This window comes from Ailuropoda melanoleuca, chromosome 7 (genome assembly GCF_002007445.2).
Source record: "Ailuropoda melanoleuca isolate Jingjing chromosome 7, ASM200744v2, whole genome shotgun sequence".
Lineage (NCBI taxonomy): Eukaryota > Metazoa > Chordata > Mammalia > Carnivora > Ursidae > Ailuropoda > Ailuropoda melanoleuca.
The window spans coordinates 7,909,967-7,933,670 of NC_048224.1; the positions used below are offsets into that span (position 1 = coordinate 7,909,967).

Consider the following 23,704-nt stretch of genomic DNA (forward strand, 5'->3'; position numbering starts at 1 on the left):
GGAAAAGTGAGTGCCAGGGGCTCCGCGTCTACCTAGCTGGGGGCTGCCGCGGGCGGTTGGGGCCACGAAGCGGACTCGACTGCCCCAGCCCCGGGGCGGGGCCGCCCCTGCTCCCAACTGTGCTGCTGGGGTCTGGCGGGGCTCTCTGACTCGCCTTCCCTCTTATCCTCTTCCTCTCTCTCGGTTTTCTTCCTCAACTTTCTCCTTTCTCTCGCTCTCTCCCGCTTCTGCCAACCGTTCCCCCCCCTCCGTCCCCCAGCGGACCTGAAGGAACCAGTGACTTTTTCCTTCACCAAGTGGGAGTTATCCACATCAAGCATTTCACAACGACACATCAAGAAAAGTAGGCAGGTTCAAGTCAACCATGAAATGGTCACTTTTTAACCCCGTCCTGTCCTCATTAGGGAAATGCTCAAACACAGTCCGTTTTCAAAGAGCGCTCTTAATGAGGCGAGCTTGCCAAGTCTACCAGCTGCAGCCCCCGTAAACCCAGAGCCCAAAGAAGAAAGGCGCAGGGAGGGTGGGGAGCTGAGGAGGCCGGAGAGAGGGGGAGCGGTGGATCTGGGAAGACAGGTAAAGTCGGGGAAATTTCGAGAACTCCCCCGAGTTAACCCTTCAGGGCACACACCACTGGGAGCGGCCTCCCTGCTCCCCCCGGAGGCAAATCCTCTCTAGTCAGCGTTCTGACAACGTTAATTTCCTTTGTGTGGGTCATTTCTTCTTTTTGAAAAGCCGGGATAAAGTTGACAGTCTTTATAGATGAAAGGAATGAGGTGACAGTCGGGATTAATCCAAATAAATACTCATTTCTCTCTCAGAAATTTTTAGGCAATCTCAGATTAAAAATAAAAACCCGAAAGCATCACTTTGTATTGTACATTATGCTGCCTCCCTCTTCTCACCCTCGGAGCGAAGTCTGAGGGGAGGGGGCGGGGAAGCGCTACTGATAATACCAGCTTTAACTACTGGAGTTTCCCTTTGAACAAATATTCAATTTAACCGGAGTTAATTTACCATAAAAGACATTCCCCTTGGCACGAATGCACTCATGTCCTTGAACACACCTCTTTGAATGCCTGGACTCTTACAGAAGCCATTATTTCGGGGTCTCTTTAAAATCCGGAGCCCATCTCTCTCTCTTTCTCTCCCTCCCTCCCTTCTTCCCTCCCTCCACACCACACCACCCCCAGTGAAATCCTGGCACCCAGAGAGCGCTCCTTTCAGCCAGAGATCCCAGAACCAGCCGCTGTCCCCTGGCAAAAGAGGCCCAGGGCTGAGTCCTGGGCAAGTGTCCGCAGACATTGTACCCCTCCTCCCCTATTAGTTTCCCTTACCAACAGAAACCATTTCCCTCTGCCACCAAAACTAGGTTGCATCCAAAAGTTTCTCACAAGCTTAAAAAGGAAAGGCGAAAAATTGACAACTGTTACACAGAAGAGCCCACAAATCTGCAGCAGCACCAGGGGGTGAAGAAGCAACGACAGACCCAGGTAAGATCCCAGAGAAGTGAAGTTGTCTGGGGCCTCCCAGGCCTATCACTGAGGGGTTCAAATCTCTTTCAGGTGCTCCGTGTTTGTAGAGCGCTTGGGGTCGGGTACAGTCTGATGAGCATGGAGGATGCTTGGTAGTTTTGAGTTTTGATTTGTTTCCAAGAAAAGGGAAATTGAGAAAGGAGTAATGGTGAGATGGGGTAAACCAAAAGGGCAGAAAGAATGAGCAACGGAGACATCCTGGAAGGGCTTCCTAGGTGCTCAATTTATATGGATTTGACTGGCCACTCAGGCCTCAGAGCCACAGGCAGGATGGCTGACATCCACTACCCCCCCCACCACCAAAAACACTGCTTCTTGTCCAGCCAATGTCAAGGTCACTGCAGGCCTTCCCAGGATGAACTTTAAGGGAGACTTTTGTAAAGAGAGACTGGTAGATTTGGGTGTATGGGACATCTGCCTTCTCTCAGCATACTCATCCACCACGTTTGATGTGAGAAGTACCACTCTTTTAAATCCCAGGTAGAAGGGTAGAGAGAGGAAGTTAGAAAGTACACACATTTTATTCACTTTCCCTTTTTTCCAGTATGTCTGTGCCATGGTATTAAGAGTGCTGTGAAAGTATCTCTGAGAAGTTTCTGATACTATAAAAATGGGCCCAACACTTCTTAGACTTGGATACTTACCTCTTCCTAAACCCTCTTTCTTCTCTCTCTCCCACACTGAAAGGTAATGACAGGCCAATTGCATTCACCCCAAAATCTTGTTTGAGGAGCTAGAAAGAAGCGAAAGCCTCCTGCAGCAGCAGGAATATTTGACATTTCAGAATTACTAAAGAGCTCCTCCCTAGAGCACTTATTCCCTGCCACCTTAAAGGAGGAAAAAGTTTCTTTGCTGACAGATAGTTTGTTGACTTCAAGAAGGAATGCCAGTGCTTTGGGGACTGGATTTTTCAAAATTCAATCGTATATTTGAAAAATTAAGCAAGTTACCCAATTGGAGCCTTTCACTGACCTCCAAAGAGGACTTGACATCTCAAGTATCTATCAATATTGATTTTCTTTTAACCTTCTCCCTTCTAAAGAAACTCAGTGACAGGTTGCAAATCCTGGGCAGTTTAGGGAAAGGTTTCTTGGAGCTTAACAAAGCTGTCATTTTCAATACACCCGATGACTTTTTTTTTTTTTAGCTCTTGAATGTGATTTGAGGGGAGGTTCAACAACCACACACCCTGGCTGCATCGCCAATATCAATATTTTAAAACTAAATACAAAAGAGACAGATGACCTCCTGACCCCAGGAAACAGGCCTGCAAAACTGCAAGTATCCACCACACCATGCCCAGGGACCTTTCCTTCTTCCAAATGAACCACAAAAAATCAAACATGTGTAGCCCGGAAAACACAATTTCATATCCACAAGCAGGAACACCAAAAATCCACTCAAAAGCACATATATAAACAACCAACAAGTACTGAAATTGCTTGCACTTGATGGGAATTGCAAAATCATGCCCAGCTCTCTCAGCCCTTAAACTACTACTGTCAAATTAGAATAGCAATTTTTCCCTCCTAGAAAATTCACAACTGGTGAGCTTCCCCAACCCCCATTGCCAGCTTTGCCTTTCACTGAAACGAATAAATAACCGTGGACTTTTCTTCCCTCCTCTGGGAGCTGTTTGGTGTCCCCTGAGGACAAAACTAAATGAGAAAAATGACGCTGTTAATAATGTCGCTGCTGAAATGCCTGTACTCGACTGTTAAAAAAAAAAAAACAAACCATCCCACTAAGTGTGCTTACATTTCGGGCACATTTACAAGCTAGGACTGAATGTGAACAGCGACTGGGCCAGATTCCTCTATTAAGGCTAGCCGGTTTCCACTTCTCTACAGAGATGAAGCCAGTTCATCAACAGAGATTCCCAACTTCTGAAGACATTTGCTCCCGGATTACAAAGTCAGCAGTTGCCTGAAAACTTTTGCATGATTTATTTTAAACCTTGAAAATCGTGGTAATAATTGCCATGCTGCGCTCACAATACTTCAAAAGTTACATACACTCTCACTACACAGTCTTTTCTCTGTGCGACGGAGAGTGTGGTAGTTAACGTCCTTTTTCAAAATAGCTGACCTTTAAAGTAAAATTATACTATCATTTTATTTCCACGTATAAATCGGTTTTTTGTTACCCATCTACTTATGCCTTTGTGACATGAAAACAGATTGGTTTTAAGGAAATGTTTAAAAAGCTTTATCCAAAATAGCCAAGTAGTCTTTACATTCTATATTAAGAAGTGTAGAAGGTGTACTGCAAAGAACACCCCTTTCTCTAATTCTTCTTTTGAAAACTGCCATTCTGTTTCAAAATCAAAGTAACGCATAACAACAGAACTGTGCATTTTAACTTTCAAATTAAAATTTAACAAACAATTTTGTAATTACAAAGAGAAAAGACAAACAACTGGGCCTACACAAAATATATGTTCAGTAAACTTTATCTCTGAAATGTTTTAACAACACAGAAAGTTAATAAATTTCAAAGCAATAATATTGTCAAATCGTGTGATGTCACAAACTCTAAAAGCCAGGTTACAGATGTTCGTGACATCATATTCACTCATAATTATGCTGCTGCTCAGTCTGATCATATTAAAATTAAATAGATGTCTATGCCTGCTAAAGAATAAAAAGAATTTATTTTGGACATCAAACAATGAAACTGTCACCATTTATTGTATGAAACACTAAGCTAATCAATTTCCTATTAAAACAGCTTTCAACAATACTCAGCTTTAAAATTCATCGGGGCCAGTTAAAACCTTTTACCAGTGCACAAGAATGCAGTCCCAACCACGACGATAATTACCCTTCTAATACTTTTATTGCCCAAGCACTTTTTCCTGTGCTCCCCATCCGTTAGGCAAGAATCTGCAGTATATTGTATCGGTGAGTTGGAGTGCTTGACCTTTGCCCACATATGATTTAATAGGGACTTTTCAACGCTGGAGCTTTCTCCATCTCTCATACCATTAAATGAAAACATCAAACCTCAAATGTAAAACTGGAAACCACAAAGTTTTGCGTTTCACAACTCTTTGCAGTTTTTACTTAGGCTGCTTAAAGGTCAGCTTCTTAGCCTCACGATTCTCCACCTCCCCCCATACAGTAAAGGTACTCAAAAGTCACACTAATTCTGATTTTGATTAAATCTTGAACTCCCCAGTCAGATATACACATGCACCCTGCTTATTTACACGTGCATTCTTTTTCTAACCACATAAGCATGCCTGTATGGCTTCCTGGATTTATTCCATTTTAGAGCTGATTTAAATGTCTGTTCAATATGGGTTCAAAAGTTAACTTTTTCCCGCCTGTTGGAAAATTAAAATTACAAAGGATGGTGCTATAAGATTCATTCAAAGAACGTTAGAGTTAATCTTGTGTATTTTGGCGCCTTTTCCCTGCCAGCTACTGTACTGGGGGGGGGGGGGCGGGGGGGCGGGACTTGGAGATCTTGTCTGTCCCGTCTCAAGTTCAATGGCAGTTCTTCTAACCGGAGGAGAAGATGGCCATGTTCACAGCCCTAATAATAATTCCAATCACGCCACTTCGGCATCTTGTGTCAAAGTCGAAACTGGCTTCCCCGCCCCCTTCAGCCTGAAAGCTGCCAAGTCCTCACACACTCCGCATTCAACCACAACTTAATGGATGGGATATTGTGCATTAAAATGTGTCCCAGACGTACTGGCGAAGAGAGCACAAGGGAAAAGGGAGGCGTGCGCTCGCGCACGCGCGCGCGCGCGCGCACACACACACACACACACACACACAGCGGTAAAAATCCTAGAGCAAAAACAGCGGGACTTAAAAAAAGTATTAGGAGCGGGAAGAAATCCATCATAATCTTTTTTTAAACAGGGAGGGAGGTGTGGGAGGACTAACAATTCGATCCTGAAACTTCAGGGACAAGGCGGGGGGAACTGAACTTGGGAACAAATATTGATTTAAAAAACTCTTAACACACCAAGCAGAGCTAAATAAATAGTACTACCCTCACTTATTTTTTTTAAATGCACTGTTAAATGAGAATATGTAACAAAGCTGTGCATATTCACCTTAAAGTGGAGGAAAGAATGCTATAAAAAGAGAGAATGGACTACAGGGTACAACTAAAAATATCATTTGTACAGTAATTTTTTCCAGCATTGGGAGGAGGAGAAAATAGGGAATTAAGCAGGGAAAATGCTCCTTTTCACAGTTTGGGCTCACAATGTTATCCACTCATTCCCGCCATATTAGTGTGACACATGTATTAAAGTTGCTAAAGCTAAAAAAAAAAAAAAAATTTTGCATTGGCCTGGAAATCCAGCACTATAGCTCAACCTGTAAAACAGATGACATTTAGGTAAAACAGTCACTTCACAATGCACAAACAGGAGAAAAAAAAAAAAAACCTGTGTTTGGGGTGAAGGGATACAAGGGACGAACAAGACGAGCAAATAAAACCCATCATTTCCAAAGCCACATACCATTGCACTGTATTGCATTAAATAAAAGAGATCTTGAGTCTGCAACAGAACCCTGGGCCGCGGACTTCACGTGTCTCAGGTACAGATTTGTGGATTTTCTCAAGGGTTGTTTGGGTGTCGTTTTTTGTGCTTAGTTCAAAAAAAAAAAAAAAAAAAGAGCAATCCGGGAGTAGTCTTTTATTTTTTTAATTATTATTTCTGCAATGCCCCAATTCTTGGCCCGAGTAGAAAAAGTCACGTCTAAAAGCAAGCAGCCCCTCAGTCTGGATATCCAGTTTTCCTTCCTCTCACTTGCAGAAGACTGTTTCTCGTGGTTGACTTGAACGCTGTCCAGAGTGATGTATGTGTCTGTGTGTGTGTGTGTGTGTGTGCGCGCGCGCGTGTGTGTGTGGCGTGTGTGTGTGTGTGTTCGGTGGGTTTTATTGTTGTTTTAGCAGGGCTGCTCTAGGGGTGGGGGCTGCCTCCCCTCCCGGGCTCCGGGCGCGCTCGGCAGGGGCAGCGGGCGCGGCCGCGGGGTCGCGCGCTCGCCCCTTCCCCGCCCTCGGATTGGCCTGGCCAGCGGCGGGGCTGCCCCGGAATCGCCACCCACCCGCGCACCCTTTCTGCGCCCGGGCCGCGCTCGTCCCGCCGTCGCCTCCCAGTTTCTCTTTCTCCGGCTCGCCGGCCGCCCTGCCCCGCCCCGGCCGCCCCGGCGCGCGGGAAGCGCGGCTCTTCGCTTCCGCCTGGCGGCGGGAAGGAAGCCGAAAGGAGGAGCCGGGGGGCGGGAGCGCGGCGATGCATATTCATCAGGACGCCCGAGGCGGTGGAGGCGGGAGCGGGCCCGAGTGGGTGTGGCGGCCTGTGCGGCGCGGGCGCCCCTCGCGAGTGGCGGCTCTGCTCTTTGTGCGGCCCAGGACGGGCAGGAGCGCGGCTAGGGCGGGCGAGGAGGGCGGCGCCGCCTGTTTGCGGGGCCGCGCCGCTCCGCGCGCCTTTGTGCTCCCGGTGTCACAGGGCCTCCCTGCCGGCTTGCGGGAGAGGAGAGCGGGGCCGAGCTGCGGCGCAAGACTCTTCACCAAATAATAGCGATGCTTACGGAATTAGTGGTGCTCCCCTGCTTCCCGCCACGTTGCTCGGTCAACTTCGCAAGGCCGCGTTTGTTTCCGTGTAAAAGGACTTCTGAAATGTTCCTCCCGGCCAATCGTTAGCGTTACAACAAAACCACCCGAAAGAGAGCACTCTTGACTTCTATTTATATGCATCCATGTGAATGTCAATAATCTAGGAGTAGGTGCAAGAAATAATTAGCACCAAGAAATATACAACCTTTGGGGCCCCAGAAGTAAACTCTCTAGGTGAGCTTTGGTAGACAGTTAATATTCATAAACAAAGCGGGTTTGATTAGTATTTTTTCAAAGTTAAATGTATGTAGTGGTTTTGCTTAGTTTTTAAGTAATCCAGTTATTTTTATTTTAAAAGCGTTTGTGGTGCGGTAAAATGCTTAACGGTGAAGTTGTTACATAATTCTAATTTAAAATCGAAGTATTAGAAGTAAAAATACAACATTAGCTCTAAATTTACATGGTACTAACCCACGTGTGTTTAGAAAAGATTTTATTACAGAGATTTTGACTAATTATGTAATTGCACAACAGACAATGGCTTCAAATATCCTCTAAAATCCCTGTTCAATTATGTGATTACCAGTGGGACCGGAATAGCTCCCGATGAATTGTTCTTATCTTTCCACTAAATGTGAGCATGGCAGTATTTTAATCCTAGTTATGTTTACCCTCAATGTCCAAGAGAACTTAAACAACATTGTTTAGGCTCTTAGTTTCTACAGTACACATTATAAAACAAGGAAGATATTTTGGCCTCATCACCCCCCAAAAAAGTTTTTTTCTAACATGTATACACACACACACACACACACTATAGATCGTGTATGTAATATACATACCTATTTCAATGATAAGCAGAAGAGTAGTAGTTGTATTGACCCAATTGGACTTCAGAAAATGGCAAATTTAAAAATGGGTTATTAAACTGAAGGTTTAACAGTTCCCAATTTCCCCTCTAGGAAAAACTAGCACAGTATGTATCTATATAGATTTGGGAAGGGAATTGAGGATGGGATTACACACATATACACATATGTATGTATGTATGTATGTATGTATGTATCTCCACCCTCAGCTATAACTTCCCTAGGAAAATTAATTTTTAACTTCTTTCTTGATCCAAGTTAGGTAATTTTAACCACTCAGCTAGGGTAGCTGTAATTTAGTCTACTCAGGCAGTCAATTCAAGTGGGTGACAAACAGATCTGTTTCCATTCTAGCATTTCCTAATAGTAGGTTCATGGTGAAGTAAATCACATTTAGCACTGAGAAACCAAATATAAAATATGAAAATTCAATGCAGCTAACCTTTACAAAATTGTTGCGGATGCAAAGGGAGTGTTTAAATGGACAGTGCTACCAAATTCCAAAACTTTTGTACAGCAGTGTGCCTCAGGAAGTCTTTCTCTTGCAGTTATTTGAAGTCCATAGTGGAGTTACCAATCCTTGCCAACATCTATTTCATGCAAAAGAGAAATTACATTACAAGAAGAATCCAGTTTTGTTTAAGAAATATCCAAAGGCATGAAATAGGGAAAAGAATAGGGAAGGGAAAAGGGAAGGATTTCCTGTGCTTTTCTAGCGATGACTTGAATGAATCTGGAGTTAGTGTCACCTGTCAGAGGATTTCTGCCTAAGCATATTATTTAGTAATAGAACGTACCATTGTAGGTAATGTTCGGTCTTACGTAGATTATCTTTTTTTATTTGCATGTAATTTGTTTCCTTTGACATGTGATGCTTTCAATACTTATTCTCCTACCGATTACTCTTCTGTCTGTCAAGTATGTACATATATCATAATTAAATGATATCCAATGCTCATAAAATAAGAAAACTGATTTCCAATCATGTCTTACAGAAATCGGACTCACTAATTTGTAGTCACCTCAATGGGTTGTTGCTCCTAAGTGTCTTATTTGGCTAATGATAATGGTCTTCTAATCTACACTACTGGTTGATTTCCCAGTTTTCATATTTTGCATTATAAATCAATATATAGAAATTAGGGAGTGCTTTTTTTAAATTAAAATTATCTTGTTTGAAAACCTTTCTTAGAATATAATTAAGGTCGAATACCTTTTTATATTCATCTTTCTAGAAATTATAACTAGTCATTTTTTAAAAATAAGGACTGCCCAACGTTACTTAGGCATTTTGGCCCTCTGACACATCTAACTGAAGCGATTCTAGTAGAAAAGTTAATTTTTTTCTGCCTTCAGTTACAGGCACAATTGATTCTTTAGAACTAACTAGATTTGCGAGTACACTGACACTTTAGATTTTCTGGTTCTTCTTAAAGGCAATTAACTGGTAATGCAGTTTCTGTATGTTTTCTTCAAATTAAGAAATTTTTTTAATGTACTACAACATCTGCATGTGTTTATCTTTGAGAATAATCACTATATAATTATTTCTAAAAGCATGCATTATTACAATGCTTTATGTCATAATTGAAGTAATTCTTCTACCCCATCTAAACCAGTAATTTTCAGTCATTACCCCAAAGGTGTTTATTTTATCTTACTTCGCTATTTCTCAAAAATATAGGAAGTGTGTTTTTATTTCTATTATTTTTTATCATTAGAGGGCACACACTAATTTATTAGATTATTATATTTAGGCCATTATTATGCTAGCATGTGTGCAAACTTAATTTATATAATAAAGATAGTGGAATACTTAAGACATGATACTAAATAAAACACACCATCTTGTAAAACAATTGGATGATATTTTTTAGAATTTAAAAACTGCATAACGTATAAACCTGTGTAAGCATTCACATTGCATATTGCCTCCAGGAAATAGCCTCAAATGTTTCTTAATTATTTAAAAATATTTAGAGAGTCTTAAAGCAGTACGTGTATAAAGTGCCAAGTTTTGGCACTTTGCTTTAGTTCTGTAGATGAGCGATGTCTTCGTACAACTTTTACTGAGGGAAGGAGAATGTGTATCTAGTGTATCGCTGTGGAAGAGGAATAGCCAAGTAGAAACAACAACGTCTGGTAATTATTTCTATTTTCCATTGGTTCTAGCAGTCTTTAGCTCTAATGCACCGTGCCTCTTCTTCAGACATTGCTTGTAAAAAATAAACACAGCATCTTTCCCACAAGACATAGTTGCTCATCCTAAGAATTATATCTGTGGAAAAGACTTCAAGAGATTACCAGATAAGCCCTTGCGATGGAGTTGAAACCCCACACTGCCCAAGACAGGCACACCAGGTCCTTTTCTAACCATTAAGAGTATGGGTACAAAAATAAATACACGCAGTGTTCCTTCTTTCACTAACTGCACGCTGCACCTGTGCACACATATATCTGATGACATCTGCTAACATAATAAATCTCAAGGGGTTGGTGGTGTCATCAAAAACCTGAGACGGTGCTATGGCTCACAGCCTTCCCAACCCCAGGCTAGGGTCTTGTTAAATTTCACGGGCAAAACAGAGGAAGACTTAGACTCATTCTGTGCATGAACCAGGGGTTTTCGAGAGCAGGTTGAAGTGGTTTACCAAAAGGAAAAAAAAAAAAAAGCCTCTAGTTATGACTCAGTGTGCGAAAAATTTGCTCTCTGATTCAATGGTGATAAATCAAGGATGTCTCCCAGCTTTGAAAAAAACATTTTTATCTCAATTGTTACCAATTCTCAATTCGAAGTATCCACCTTCCCTAGCCTACTTAAGGTTTTGAAGACTGACTTTAGGAAAGAAAAGCTATGAGCAATTAAATCTTCATATCTTGCTTACTCACACTTTCATGCAACTTTAGTTTCAACCATCGAAATGCCCATAAAAAGAAAACAATAAACTTGAATGAATTTAGGCTGTAGTGATGATTAAATTGAGCAAAGGAAACACAAGTGTTTTCTCAAAAAAAATGTTCGGGATATTTTGTGCCATATGTAAGGTTTCTGAAACAACAGAATCACTAAGGTATTTTTTAACCATTTTCAAAAAACAGAAGCATCTGGCAATCCAGAAATCAGTGAGGCAACAGGATGCAAGAAAGCGCTAGACAGTCTACTGATCCTTCAATATAGTCCTGGCAAAGGACCATCCTGCCTTTTGCTCAGTGGGCCATTTTTAACACGAAAACGAAAGTCAAGCCCCCTGCATCCCCATCCTGTGGCTACTTGTTCTCAGGGTCAAAGATGCTTATTGGCATATCTAGAACATGGCGATATCATCTCAAATTGCCCACTACTAAAGAAGATCAGTAACCCCATTTCGTGTCTTTATTCCATAACTACGAAAGCCTCAATGCAGCCTGGGGCGTAGAGGAAGAACACAATTCGTCTACAAACACGTATCACATGCTTAGTATAGGTCTCGACCTGGGGCTGGGTGCTCCTGTACCAGGGTGAATACATTATTGAAGATTTCTGCATTTATGGTACAAAGGCCTTCCACTGCTTTGTGCTAATATTCTCTTCTGCATTTGTCGAGAAAAGAGTAAACTTCCCGTGGGATATCTTAAAAGCCTTCAAATAAACACACTAAATAAGAACCTTTGGTTTTTTGCTCACTTTACAGGTAGTTGATGTGGGTTTGTAGAATGAAAACAGTGTTCATAGAAACCAAAGAAAAATGTAATTAGGGACGAGAAGTCAGGTGCCCTTCCCACCACCACCCCAACTGAAAACAAAACCAAACCCTCGAATAATGCATTCAAAAGCCAAACTAACAAAGTCGGGAAACTTTTGATACCACTATTCTTCATGATGTGGGAAGTACTTTTGTGAACAACAGAGGGGGGAAAGAAGGAGCAATGTTAGGTGGAAAAAGTCAGGCGCCCGGGGTTTACCTAGGTGCAATTAACAGTCTTAAGAGCTTATTGCTTAAGGATGGTTGACAAGCAAATACACAGAGCAGGTTGGAAATACAAGTTTCAAGAACATACTTAATATCACTACCTTTCCCTTTTTCTCTTCATGTCTGGCTCCATTCTGAGCTGCCCTCAATATTTCTTTTACCATTATCTTTTTCATTTTCTTGTTGTTAAACAAGCAAACAAGAGTGAGACCCTTTCTTTATTTTTTATTTTTTTAAGAATAGAGACACTTTCAGCGAACGATTAACAAAATATAAATGACATCCACCCACAGTCCCATCACCTAAAAAAAACCTGTTTCATTTGCATATATTCCAATCCAGTATTTGCTTCTGTGCTTGTGTAGTATTTGGCAGAGTTATAAGATTTTAAGGTCAATAGAATTTTGTTTCGTAACTCTTCCACTGAACCCTCTATTCCTATCCTCGATATTAGCGAAAGGGTGTAATATTGTAAGATGCTAAAACTAGGAGAGACTTTGGGGACTTTTGGCAGCATCCTGTGTTTTGCCCTGTCATTTTTTGAATGTTGGAATTCATTTAAAAGGTTGGGGCAGAGTCGCCACCCCCTTTAGATGGGGCTCATCTCCTGGACCCCCTGTTGCATTCCACAGGCTCGCTCTCCTCATGTGGGTTTACCCGCTGCCTCTCACACTCACAAGTTTACAACCCTTGATCTAAACCAACTGCTCTTCTTATAGATGAGAAATCAAAACAAGGTTCAAAGAGATAAAGTGACTTGGTTAAGGCTACGAAGCTAATTGGGAACCAGGCTGGCATCATAGAAGGGTCCCTGACTCTAACCAAGTGCTCTTTTTATTAATGTTTATTTCAGAGCATGGGGAGAAGTGGGGCTCTGTGCATCAGCATGGCAACCTCACCACAACTACTGTGACCACAAGCTCCTTTATAGACCGAAATGTCCCAGGTTAGCCACTCACCATCTCTTATGCTCCAGGTCATAATTAACATTTGACGTCCGCAAGCCAGACACCTGAACCCCCATAAATCCTGGCCATACTCACAGCGTTCGTTTTCTCTTTAAAAAGAAAATATCAGAATGCAAGTGAGGGAAGCTGATCAATTTACAGAGAGAACGTCAAATCCGCTCTCGCTGATAAAGTAAACTACTTTATCATATTCCTATCAGACATATCTCACAAAGGTGCGATGTTCTGCCCCTACCCTAGTAGACAACCACTCTCCTAGAAAATCTAAAACTCCCATATCTGTGCAGCGACTGTATTTTCTGAATATTCAATCAGGACACACGGTACAAATAAGAACTTTTTTGGAAATGAATTTAAGATTTTGGAAAGTTCTACACGAGTTTGTAAAAATGAATCATTTTTAGCTATGGTTTAATAAATGGGCTTTATGAAAAATAATAAACATGTATACCATCTAAGAATGCCTGATCCCCATGTCCATGTGGGCAATATTTAGACATTTGCCCGGACAGTGGGATTTGATTCCAGTGACCGCCATGTTGTCATTGCTGTTTGTGCCCTGTGCGGTTTGCTCGTAGTGCCTCGTTCATCAGACAGGACATCTACTCTCTAAGTTCTTCTCCCAAATGGACGTCAATGTGCATCTCCTACGTATGACGTCACAGAGTCAAAACGGCACATAATTGAGAAGTTCATACATTATGTACACGGGGAATCTGTTGTTACCCTCTTGGTGGGCACAGAGGAGGTCCATATTCAATCAGGCTCTAGGCTCATTCCTAGAAGTGATCGTAGTGGCCCTTATCCTGCACAAAGCTCCATCTGAGTTGAGCAGCGGGGGCACGGCACTGTGCATTCAGGGGGCCAGACCCTACGTGCCAGGTCTCCCTGCTGTGCAGAGATGCAGGCTCCTTCCAGCGCATTTTAAATGACTGCCTACAAGCTGGATCTTCTCCTTTGCTGTGACCAACGGCAGCACCTTAATTAAGCAAGGTCTCCCCTAGGGCAACGGTTTTCCCCAACCTTAGGTTAAAATGAGTGTCATAACAGGTGGTAATAATTACCGTGTACTCTGATCTACGCGTGGCTCTGCTCTGTGCTTGTATGTCACATTTATTATCGCAGCTCTTTTAAAGGTGAGGAGCCAGACGCTCAGAGAGGTTGAGTTTCTGTGAAAGGTTATGGGGCTCCTAAACCAGATCTTTCTAATGCCAAAGCCTATGGCCAAAGCTGACCGGTACACGCAGCGAGGACATAGTGCAAGACTGTAACCACCCAGGCTGAGGGTGGCCCCTTCACAGGACTTGCCTTGGAAGGCTTTGCAACTATTCCTTTTTTTTTTTTAATGTTTTTTTATTATATTATGTTAGTCACCACACAGTACATCCCTGGTTTCTGATGTAAAGTTCGATGATTCATTAGTTGCGTATAACACCCAGTGCACCATGCAATACCCATCACCAGTCTATCCCATTCCCCCACCCCCCCTACCCTCTGAAGCCCTTAGTTTGTTTCTCATAGTCCATAGTCTCTCATGCATCATTCCCCCTTCTGATTACCCCCCCTTTCTTTATCCCTTTCTTCCCCTACCTTGCAAGTATTCCTTAAAGCATTTTTATCACTCTTCTTTTGAAATTGCCTTTAGAACTCCAGGCACATTCTTTTAAATATTATCAATGGGATAGATCTTCCTCCTTTGAATGTGGATTTGAGTTTTGGATATAGCTATGATTCATTCAATACCCTGTGGTGATTAAAGAACCTCTCAAGCTGGGTAAACCAGTTTAGGGCACAAACAAGCATGACAGAATGTAACAAGATTATCTTCGTTCTCCAGCATTTCTGAAGGAATGGAATAGAGGAACAGAAGGGGATAGACTGGACTTAGAGGCACCGTGGTTTGGGGTTCAAATTCTGACTCAGTCACCCGAAAAAATTGTGATTCTGGGAAAGGTGTATAATAATTCATAGCCGAGCTTGCCTGAACTTCAAAAAGAGCATAAGAATCTAACATACCTGCTTCAGTGTTGTTTGGGGATCAAAAAATCTTGTCCATCAAAATAAGTTGGGAGGTGTCTGAAATGTAGTCCTTTCTCAAGAAATATTTCCTGAATCTGATTATCAGGTCATGATTTGTCTCTGTCCTTCGAATGCAGTGAGGGATGGTCAACAAGAGTTGACGTGGTCTGTGACAATGACTCAGGGCTCCTCCGAGTGCTGCTGGGCCTGGCATACAGCATTTATTTGGATTACAGTTTAAAAACCAAGATGGAGGTCCCGAGTTCCCTGATGCTCAGGGAGGTGGATTTGAAGGAGACTAGGGCATAGTATGAAGTTTATGGTAGGCAGTTTCTACCTCAAGTTTACTCCTAGACCTTCTAGAACAGTAGGAAATATAATAGCAGCTTGAGCCAGGACCTCTTCCTACACATTTATGGAGTGCCGGCCCTATGGCGGGTTGTGGTTGAGGGTGGGACATGGGTTGCTGCTCCTGTCGTCAAGAATAGTGTCCAAAGGGCTGGTTTAGTGCCAGGCAGGGAATGATGTTACCGAAATGATAAGAACTGAGAACACCTCAGAACCTAGTGACACAAACAGTGTCGTTCATCTATTGACTAAGAGGTCATAGCTCTTCAGGTACCAAATAAGCACCTGCTGTGTCCAGGAGATTCAGAGTGAACGACACAAACAATATTCTAGCATAGAGGAAAGAGACCTGGAAATGGGAGAGGGAGAAGAAAGTGCCGGAATAGTTAACAGAAATAGAAGCCTTGTTTAGTGTTGCTCTGAATTCATAGGACTGTCAGGCTTCTTTGTGGACGCCAGAAGGGTGATTGGAGAATTCTAGAAAATTTGCAGAGAGGTGTTTATCAAAAGATACAAGAGAAGTGTGCCGAAGCTTTACATACATCGGGGGTATCTATCTATTGAAAACAGAGGATGGGAGCAGCCTCTGAGGGGCTCTGTAGCACTTTCATAACTGATCTAGAAGCACCCTGGCCTATCTTTTGCAGCACCCTATAGTACATGTACAATATTATTTCTATTTTGCAGATGGGAAAACTAGGGTACAGGGAGGTAAATGACTTACTTAAGGCCAATAGCTCCCAAGTGTCAGAGGCAGGATTTGAACCTAGGTAGTGTGGTTCCAGACCCTTGGCTCTTAACCAACTTCATACAAACTTTTTCTTCTCCCCTGCATGTCCCACCCTCAATGGACTGGCATTGCCCAACCTTGAAGTCTCTCCTCCTTCCTGTAGGGCTCATTCTAGGCCCCACATCTCCCTAACAGGGAGCCGCAAGTGTGGGCGACCTCAGCACAACTACATGGCATGACATGGAAGTCTGGCCGAGACTTAGTTACAAAGGAGAAATGAAGGACTTCAGAAGCCTTGGCCTAATTCTTTGGATCCCTCCAGGGTGAGATACAGTGACTGCCCTGTCTCTCTTCCTATGCTTTAAAGAAATAAATAAATTGTTGCCTAATCATACGATGGAACATTATATAGCAAGAAGAACAAACATCTCTACAGCCTGCAAGTAGAAAAGGGCACACCCTAAGTGTACAGTGAGATGACTGATTCATGTCACCACCAACCACAGGAAGGAATGGAAAATCACTAGCAATCAAGAAACCACACTCTGCTCTCTGCCAATTAGTACCCCACCATCCCTCCCAAAGATACCCACTGTCCTGATTTCTAATAATACAAAGTTATATTGTCTGGTTTTGAAATTTATATCGAGGGAAGCATATGATAGTCACTTTTTTATGTCTGAACTACTTTCTTTGATATTTTTTGTGATATTTGTTCTTGCTATTGCTGATAACAAAGGTTTTTTTCCCCTTACTTTGCAGTATGATTTCTCTTGTATGAATACAACACAATTCATCTATTCTATACTGACAATCACTGGGTTATTTCCAGTTTGGAGCCAATTACAAATATCAGAGAGTTGAGCATTCTTCCATATGTGTTCCAGTGTTCATATGTATGCATTCTCTTGTGCATAAACCTAGGAGTAGAATTTCCGGGTTATGAAGTAGCCTATGACAAATTTTATTTTATTTTACTTTATTTTATTTTATTTTATTTTTAAGATTTTACTTATTTATTTGATGGAGAGAGAAAGAGCACAAGCAAAGGGAGCAGCAGGCAGAGGGTGAGGGAGAAGCAGACTCCCCGCTGAGCAAGGAGCTCAATGCGGGACTCCATCCCAGGACCCTGGGATCGTGACCTGAGCAGAAGGCAGATGCTTAACCGACTGAGCCACCCAGGCATCCCAGCCTATGACAAATTTTAGCAGATAATGACAAATAGACTTCTAAACTAATTTACACTCCCACCAGCAGTGCCTGAGAGTTCCAGTTGTTTTACATCTTCGTCAACACTGTTGAATTGGTCTTTCTTCTATTTCTGGAGGATAATATCTCAATGTGGTTTTAATTTGCATTTCCAGATGACTGATGAGGTTAGCTGCTTTTCCTCTGCTTATTGGCCATTTGGACAGCCTCTTTTGTGAAATGTCTGTTCAAATATTTTGCCCATTTTTAGTTGGGCTTTTCTGTCTTTTTCTTCTTCACTTGTAGGTGTTCTTTATACTTCGGGATACGAGACCTTTGTCCTTTCCACACAGTGTAGATTTCTCTCTTACTTCGTAGCGTGCAACTTTACTCATTCAATGTTGTAATAGTTTTGTGAGTTTTAAAAAGCACATTGATGATTAATTAATTAATTATTAGTGCCATATATTTAAGGTGTACCATTTGATAAGCTTTAACATATGCATACACTAGTGAAACCGTCACCACAATCATGATAGGAAACGTTTCAATCACCTTCGAGAGGTTTTCTGTTCCTCTTCATAATCCCTCCCAACTTATCAGCTGTCATTATAACATGGTTTGGATATTTTAGAATTTTATGTAAATAGAATCACCCAACAGGTACTCTTTCTTTGGTCTGGCTTCTTTCATTCAGCATATTTTGACATTTATTCATGTCGTTCTGTATATCAATAGTTCATTTATTTTTCCTACTGAGTAGTATTTCATTGTCTGGTATGGCACAATTTAGCCATCACCTGTTGATGGGCAAGTAGATTGTTTACAGTTTGGGGCTCTTACAAATAAAGCTGCTATGAACATTTCATGTGCAGGACTTTACACGGACATAAGCTTTCAATTCTCTCATGTGAATACCTAGGAATGAAATTTCTGGACACATGGCGGGTAACTCTTTAAGGGTTTAACTTTTTAAGGAGCTATCACACGGTTACCCAAAGTGGCTGTATCTCACAATTCCATCAGCAATATATGAGAATTCTAGTTCCTTCATATCCTCACCTACTTAGTATGATCAAGTCTTTAATTTTTAGTCATTCTAACAGCTATGTAGTGTGTTCCACTATCATTTTAATGTTTGTTTCCCTAATATTTGTTTCCCTCATGACTAATGGTGTTAAGCATCTTTTTACATGTGTGTTTAACATTCTTAGATCTTCTTGGTAAAGCATCCGTTCAAACATTTTGTTCATTTTAAAAATCGAGGTGTTCGCTTTCTTATTGTTGAATTATTGTAGTTTTATTTTTTTCGTGTTGTGGATACAAGTCCTTTATCAGATATTTGATTTGCAATATTTTCTCCCAAACTGTCTTTTCTTTTCAGTCTCTTAACCATATCCTTTGAAGAATAGAATTTTTAAATTTTGATGAAGTCAAAATTATGGATCGTGGGGGCGCCTGGGTGGCATAGCGGTTAAGCGTCTGCCTTCAGCTCAGGGCGTGATCCTGGAGTTATGGGATCGAGCCCCACATCAGGCTCCTCCGCTATGAGCCTGCTTCTTCCTCTCCCACTCCCCCTGCTTGTGTTCCCTCTCTCGCTGGCTGTCTCTATCTCTGTTGAATAAATAAATAAAATCTTTTAAAAAAAAAAATTATGGATCGTGGAAAATATCTAAGACATTTTGCCTAATCCAACAGCACAAGAATTTTCTCCCTATTTTGGAAATTTTATAATTTTATGTTTTACATAGAGGTCTATAATCCATTTTGAGATACCTTTCATATATAGTGTAAGGCATGGATTGAAATTCATTTTATTTATATGGATATTCAATTGTTCTCATACCATTTATTGAAAAGACTGGTTTTTTCTCCACTAAATTGCCTTTATACCTCTGTTGAAAGTTGGTTGTCCATATACAACCATATATGCTATTTCGTTGATTGATGTGTCTATCTTGATACCAATAGCACACTGTATTAGTTACTATAACATAATAACACTTTAAATCTAGTAGTAATTAGTTGTCTAAATTTGTTCTTTTAAATATTGTCTTTTGATGAACTCTTGCTTTGTATTGTTCTTTGGATAAACTCTTCTGGTGCTTGGTTTTTAAACAAATTTTCCCTAAGAAATCTTGAATCTACTCAGACAGACACTCTCCCAACTTGAAGCTGGAAATCACACCTGTGGATTTTAATGCCATCGTTCCTTTGGGCTTAAAAAGTCACTTTCACTCAAAGATCTGTTACTACAATGCACGAACCCCAAAGAGAGTGGGGTTGGGGCGATATCAAGCCAAATAGTCATCAGCTATTATGGTGACTGACAGCCAGCTGAGAATCTGACTTGTTTGGAAAAGGATTCTTCAGAGCCACCTCTTGGAGGTGGGGAAGCCCAGGTGGAAGGTGGGAGGGAAGGGAGTCTCAGATTTATAGTAACTCCTACAAGTTACCCCGCATTGTGTTGACGGTTTTGCATTTAGCCTCTTCTTTCACTTAAGATCTTTATAATTTCCCCTCGAGGACTCTGCTCTAGAGCAGGGTCCTTTTCTGTAAAGGGCCAAATGTTTTAGGTGCGGCCAACTTCATGGACATGAATGTGTGCATTCACACAGCACAGCGAATCATTCAGATTTTAGGCTTTGCGGGTCCTACGGTTAGTCTCCAATGCCTCTACTCAACTCTCCGTGTTACACAAAAACAGCCAAGGATGATATTTAAACAATGAACCTGGCTGTGCTTCAATAAATCTTTATTTATGGACATTGCAATTTTAATATTATTTTTACCCATCGTAAGATATTTTTCCTCTTTTTTTTTTTTTTGTCTCAATCATTTAAAAACATTGAAACCGTTCTTAGGTGGCAAATCACACAAAAAGCAATGGGTTCTGTTTGGCCTGGGGTGGTAGCTTCCCAGCCCCTCCCTAGGGAAACTTCCACACATGAGCATCAGCTCACGTGTACAGGAAGTGCACATCAAAATTTTTCTTGAACCCTCCAAACTAGAAACAACCAAAAGTCCCCACAAAGGTAGAGCGGTTAAATATATTGTAGTTCATTTATATATAACATACAGCTGAAAGGAAGAAGCGAGTCTTGAAAGAATACATACAGGATGATTTTATTTCTATAAAGTTAAAAAACAGACCTGCATAAGTGCTAAAACTAAAATAAAAAAAAAAAATAGAAGCAAAGAAATGATCACAAGAAAAATGGGGGAGGGGACTTCTGAGGTCCTGGGAATGCGGCATTTCTTGACCTGGGTCATGTTTACAATGGTGTTTGCTTTACATTTATTCTTTGAAAGGTACCTTTTATGTATCTCCTCTGACATGTATATCTCATCAGTTTAAAAATCTCAGTTCCTAATTCTGACTCTGAGTTGGCATTTGGAGCCCCATTTCATAGTGAGGTTGGGGAAGGGGGGGAGCTGCATGCCCAGGCCACATGTTTCCAACTTCCTAAAGCTCCTTTGATATAATTTTGAAGACCTTTGGCATCCATCTGGCCCTGGGCTTCACATTTGCCAAGAAGAGTCTTGGCTTTTATAGCATTCAAATGTTTTTCTTCTCAGTTTACTTTTGTCTCAGATACTAATGCTCTCTGCCAAATTCCCTCAAGGTCAAATCCACATTATTATGGGTTCCATTGTCTTGAAGCCTTTCTTGTTTGCAAATTCCATTTTTCCTAATTTCAAAATATAATTATAAATAATTCAATCACATTGAATTGGGCAGTGTATGTGTATACTGGCTACTTTCCCTTTATCCCTCTGCTCCTCAGTGTTTATTCTCTTCTTAATATTTCTACCTTCTGGCTCTCTATGCGTGGCTGTATGTTGTCATTAACCAGGCAGGGTTGAAAGGAAAGAAAAGAAAATATGTATTCATGGTTGGAGAGGACATGAGTTTAGGAGTAAACCAACTGCAGTTCGAACCTCCACTCAATCTACTGGCTGTCTGTTCATGGCCAGTGACCTAACCTCTCTGAGTCTTTTCTTTCATCAATAGAAGTGAGGGCCAACAACTATGAAAGAGAGTCATTGCGAGAATTAGACACGTAAAGGTTAAACAAGAAAATCTGCGCAGTGTACGAAGTTTAACACCTCATGCTCCAGCCACTTCATGACTTGGGATAGGGCTGCAGTAAATGTTAGTTTTCTTTCTTCTTGCCTTCCCTCTTCCCTCCCTCCCTTCTTTCCTTCCCTCCTCCCCTCCTTCCCCCATTTTGCAAGATTTTTCTGTCCACCCTCACCAACCACGTTAATCCAGCAATGGCTTAAGGAGAGAAAAGGATAGGAGGTGGGTTGGGGACAGGAAGAATCAAAGGTGAAAAGAACGATTCTGCTCAAGAGCCTGGAGAAAGAGCCCACATCACATTCTCCACTTTCCTTGCCCATCCCTCTTCATACTTCTCATTTTCCCATGAACTCACAGGTCTATTCACCCCTAGAAATCCAAGAACCCCGGGAAGGCCACTGTCAGAACCTTTAGAGAGCCTAGGAGACTCTATCATGGTTAAAATACCAGGAATAAAAACCACCTCCATATAAATCACTTAGAGCCCTGTCTGGCATATTGTGTGCACCGAGTCAATGCCGGGTATTATTATTGTCATCGCTGGTGTTACAATTATTATTGTTGTTCAGGACAACATCTCTCTGTGCCCAATAGAAGTTGCGAGGCCATCGGCTGCCTCTTTGCCAAATGCACACCCAAGTTACAAATGGTAACGGTTGTTGTTTCTCTCAGCATTTCTCAGTCTCCCTTGTCGTCCCCCCCCGCCCCGAAACGTTTCATTCTGCCTTTTCCAGAACAAACATCATTATAATCACTTCTTGTTCACATCTCCAATATCCCCATGGCTCTCGCTGCTCTCACTGGTAGTAGCAACACCTCTGAATTTACTACCATCTGCAAATATCATTAGCTATTGTTTATTCCCTCTCCCACACTATTAATGAAGATGTTAATTAAGACCAGAACTAACACTGACCCCAGCAGCAATCCACTAGACATTTATCCAACTGGATAAACTTCTGTTAGTCATTACCCACTGCTCATAGACATTACCACTACTCCAGTCCCTTCATCTGCTAATTTGTAAGAGACCAGGGGAGAGAATTAAGGGAGCCCAGTATTATTTAAAAATTAACACTCTGATACTTAGGGTTTTTGGAAAGGGATTTGGTGGAACATCAGAAGGACGGTTGTCAGTAGTATGCATGAGTGCAGTGAGCCAGCCTCTAAAGGAATTTGGTAATTGCCTGGCTAAGCTTATGGGTTTCTGAGAATTTGGCAATATGCTGCAAGGCTAGAGTACACTGACACAAATTATAGAGTTTTCTTTCCAGCCACTTCCATTTAAAGATGAGCAGACTAAGACCCAAAGACTTGTCCAAGGTCACTCCCTCGTTCGTGATAAAACCCAAATTGGAACTTGGGGCTCGAACTTCCTGTCCCACGCTCTGGGTAGAAGCAAAGTTGCTCTTACTTCACAGAGGTTCACCAGCACAATAGCTTTGCCCGCTAAATCCTAAACCCGCGCAGCCCAGGGCCCATCAACTCCATCTATTCGTTTTCAGCAAACTGTGTATAGTAGGAGTTCCTTACATATTCACTCAAGGAAAGGGCATTATTCACCACCATGTCCTGTTCTCTCAACAGATGTATTAGCGATTCTCAATCCTGGCTAAACACTAGAATCACCCAGGGGAACTTTTAAAAAATACCAATGCCCACACCACACCCCTAGAAAGTCAGATTTAATTGGATTGAGCAGAGGCCTAGGCACTGGTAATTTTTTAAAGCTCCCCAGGTGATTCTAATGTGTAGCCAGAGCTGAGAGCCCCCTCAGAGGAGAAAGTGTTTTTCCAAAGTCTCCTAAATTGGGAGGTTTCTCGTTGCATAGAATTGGGTCTGTACAGAGCTGCTGTGACTTAGCCCACGGGAGCAAACCCTTCTCTTAAACTGGAAACTGACTGCCCTTCAGACTTGTCCCTGGTGAAGAGTGCAAATTACATCGCCACCTCAGAGTGACGTCACTTGGCATCTGTTAATCCGGTAGTGGGTATTTACACCCGACAATTTTTCCAGACCTAAACTGTGGGGGCAGTATTGCTCACTTCAATGCTCTCAGGCAGCCCTAAAGTAAGTTACTGGTTGAGTAGGAAAGCTGGCCCACTGGAAGCAAAGGCAAGCAAGGGACAGAAGACCTACCAGGGTTTGAAGGGTTTGCCACTTCCACATTAATACCCACTGTCCCCAGTGGCCCACATTAATACCCACCGTCCCCCCAGAAAGGCAGCAAATGCCCTCTTGCCGCTGGTATGGCAATGAAGCCTTAGTAGATGAAGAATGTAGGTCAAAGACAAAATAAGGAAACATAATCTCAGGCTTCTGCCTGGACAAGAGCCCAAGGAGAATAAAAGACAAGGCTTTGGAAGGTTTCAGAGTCTGCTAGTCTTCTGGCGTCACACTTTGTGGCCTCCTCCATTTTAGGGGGACATCTCT

The 23,704-nt window shown here is 41.9% G+C and overlaps 1 long non-coding RNA gene across 1 annotated transcript in view; it reads left to right on the plus strand.

The window, feature by feature from the left end:
• Positions 1-914: 914 nt before the first annotated feature.
• The window catches only part of LOC117802972, a 78,613-nt gene continuing 55,823 nt past the window's right edge, over positions 915-23,704 (plus strand). Inside the window, exon 1 of the long non-coding RNA XR_004626461.1 lies at positions 915-1,490. This is a non-coding gene — a long non-coding RNA (uncharacterized LOC117802972). The remainder of the gene's footprint in view (positions 1,491-23,704) is intronic.